Source organism: Cornus florida, unplaced genomic scaffold (genome assembly GCF_030987335.1).
Source record: "Cornus florida cultivar Cherokee Brave unplaced genomic scaffold, ASM3098733v1 CherokeeBrave_3.0.0_Hap2_Chr09, whole genome shotgun sequence".
In the NCBI taxonomy this organism is placed as follows: domain Eukaryota; kingdom Viridiplantae; phylum Streptophyta; class Magnoliopsida; order Cornales; family Cornaceae; genus Cornus; species Cornus florida.
The window spans coordinates 62,392,348-62,395,791 of record NW_026775579.1 but is presented as its reverse complement, the minus strand read 5'-3'; the positions used below and the strand labels follow the sequence as shown (position 1 = coordinate 62,395,791).

Genomic DNA, 3,444 nt, shown 5'->3' with positions numbered 1-3,444 from the left:
TTAAGGAGATGATCTGAGCATCCCTTTGTTCCCATGAACTAAAATTAGCATCACTGCTTTTGGGTTTATCTTGAACCAAATGATTGCCAAAGCCTTTGGCTTTCAGGAAAATGGCCACTGACTTGGCCCGTAAAATGTAATTTTTTCCATTAAGCTTGACTGAAGTCATGGGAGGATTAAAGGATGCAGGAGATAGGAGATCTGAATTGGAAGCCATGGAGTAAATTAAAAAAAAAAATAAACCTGGGAAAAATGCAGAATCGGAACCAGGTAGAATCTGGAATCGGGTCGGAACTGGGTCGGATCTAGGCCGGGTCTGGAACCGGGTCGGATCGGGAACCGGATCGGATCTGGTTAACTGGATTAGATCAAAACAAGTCTCTGTTATCCCAGTTTTAGTAAACCAGGATTGGAATAGTGTAGCTACGCAACCAAACAGGGCTGTTCTCCTTCACAACCCCACTAACAGACTCCGGCGAGCACACAGCGGCGACACCACACAACCTCCGCAACTTCCGACCAAGAAAAAAAGGGCGAATCGATGAAGCTTCACCTCTACCAACAACGACAGTGGGTGTCGGCGAGCTTGCTAACGATCAACGTGGCAACAACACAAGCGGCCAAGGGGCTTCAGATCTGACGACGACGAAGGAGGCTGCAGATCTGACGATGACGACGATGGGCTTCAGATCTGACTGCGACTAAGGACGATGGTGATTATAGGTGATGTTCTCAACCTACCGGCGACACGAACTTCCGACAAAGATTCCGACGATATACTCACGATTCCAGTTGCTCTCATACAAGGGCAACACAGTTATTGTTTCCCACACCCATGAATTTATACCGCTCTGATACCATGTTCAAATTCATGAGAGATAGGGAGAGAAAGAGAGAGAGATTGAGAGAAAAATGTATCCTCTGTATTGTCTATCTGTAGCCCTCTAAATAAGGCTTATATAAGAAAAGGGTTAGAGACCCTAATTACATAATTACACAATAACCCTAACTACTATGGGTAATTACATAATGAACCAACACTATAAAGAATATACATTCTAACAATATATATATATATATATATATATATATTTATATATATGTATGTATGTGCTTATATATATATTCCCTTTTTTTTTCCCTGTGCTCTCTCTCTCCGATATACATCTGCGAGCTTGTTTTAATCATGTTCCATCTTTTAATACGTCATTTTTATCATTCTACCTTTTATTTTTCCTTTTTCAAATTTCATCCTCAATATTTTATAAGCATAGTTTTGACCATGTTTTGCGGATGTGTAAGCCATAATTTGTCTGTGTAAGGACTTGGTGTATCCTGGAAGCTTAAGGTCTTATGTTTTAGTAGGTGTTCTTTCCATTTCAAAGAAAAAGGGAGAGGAAGGGGGTGACCACGTTCCTCTCAAGGGGTACCTTTGCCTTTTTATTATAAAATTGAAGTAGTATGATTGCTTATTGCTTCATGACCAAAATCAGAGTGCATCCAACATTAGTTTCATGCCTGAATTGCCAAATGCATGTGCTTTAAAATGCTAAAAATTTGAGTTTCATGGTTATGTAGAGTGTAGCCTCAGCACCAAACTTGGACTTCATGATTCTAGGAATTTATTTTTAAGTGACTTCGAGTCTATGTTTGTCTTGGATGACTGGTACTGAGTCTTCGTTTCCTTCATCAGGTCTTTATGTCAGTAGGAACACCTACATTCGTGCTGGAGTTACGGAGTGGAAGATTACCAATCCAGTTCATGTGGTATATTTCTCTTCTCTCTCTATGTTATAGCTTGGCATGTAAAACTCATATAGACTTTTTTCCCGCTTCAAAGGAAAGGTACCAGTAAAATTTTGTATAAGGTTTACCTAAGGAGAATTTTGAAATAAAATGATTCAGGTTGTGACAATGCAAGCCAAACCACTGCCTTATTTTTCTTCCAGATTAATACTAGATTAACAATTTAGAATCATAAGGTTGAACCAGGCACTGGGGTTGACAATTGAGTTTTTAAATTATTACGTAGTAAATTTTTTTTTTTTTCATTAGCAAGAAACTCACACACCCATTTGTCCATACAGGAGTTGAACTCTTACCATCCCCTTTGAAAGGTAGAGGAAATACCACTAGGTACACAACCTTTGGTAGTAAAACTTCTTTATTGACTAACTTAAAGTGGTCTTGCCTTCAAAAACTGAAAATATAATGTTGTCATATAATTAATCTTAACATTTGAGAAGCTTTTAAAATAAAATGTTTCTTCATCTTTTTTGTTGTTGTCGTGTATTTATTTTTTATTCTCTTGGTATGTTTTCTGAAGTTAACCTATGTCATTAAATTCATGCCTTCAGTTGAGCCATTCTACCATTGTTGCGTTGGACTCATTCTTTAATCACAGAACCTCACAGTAATTAGTGGGAATGAGAGTTTTTAATAGGAATATGTATCATTTTATGGAAGGTGGTCTTAAAGAATAGGTCAATGCCAGAAACCCACATGTGATGGTCTCATAAGGATTTCAGCATTGGTTGGTGGTACTTGTTGCCTAGTTCTCATTGCTGCCATTGTTCTAAATTTATCATCTGGTATTGCAGGTCTGCTACTTCAGATACATGAGATTTTATCCTGTTGGCAGGTTTCTTTACAAGGTTATATCCCTAAACTGCCTTAAGTGTGTAAAAATTACTGAAATATAAATATATTTTGTTGCTCTATCTGATCGATACATGTTTTCTGCACTTTTGCAATGGTTAGAATTCATCACAAAAAATAAAGGATGTGGCGAAATCCATGAACTTTCGGGCAGCTAAAGTAAGCTGTATTAATAGTGGCCATTATATGTTGACTGATGACAAGGTCAGGTTTCATTTCTTTCCTGATGGCTAATTGTTCAAACACTATGTTCTGCAAGCTATGGGCTCCCTCTTGTTTCTGCTTTATTCCATTAATATTACAGAATCCAATGAAGATGCTACGCCTCGAGTGTCATTTTCCATCCTGCAAAATTCTCACTTGATTTTTCTTCCTTTAATGCTAAGTTCATTTGCCTTCTGAAAATACTTATAGTTGCCCTCCCATTTGCTGGTTGAAGTTGCTTTCTTGTATCCTGGCTTGCGTCCTTCTGTGCGGAGAATCCGCATAAGGTATTCAGTAGGCTGGTTGGGATGATTCTGTAGGTTGTTCTGATATTGCAATCTCTCTCCACAGCCCTCCACCCGCCTCTCTCAGTGATTACCATAATCCAGTGAAAGGATTATCAAGTCATAAAACAACTTAATATCTTCTTAACAATGACAATTGTCTTAATACTTGTGTAGCCCAGGGGCCCTTTTTTCTGGGTAAAAATTGACTGCCTTTTTTTTGGATGCATTGCGTCGAACTTAATGATTGTTACTTGTCAAAAAAAAAAAAAAGGTTAATGATTCCCTATTCTTCCTG

General features: G+C 38.1%; 1 long non-coding RNA gene across 1 annotated transcript; it reads left to right on the top strand.

The window, feature by feature from the left end:
• The first annotated feature begins 1,692 nt into the window (after positions 1 to 1,692).
• Positions 1,693 to 3,082, top strand: LOC132273312 (uncharacterized). Its single transcript, XR_009470077.1, has 3 exons — positions 1,693 to 1,767; positions 2,601 to 2,654; positions 2,761 to 3,082. It is a non-coding gene; the product is annotated as an uncharacterized LOC132273312 (long non-coding RNA).
• Positions 3,083 to 3,444: the final 362 nt, after the last annotated feature.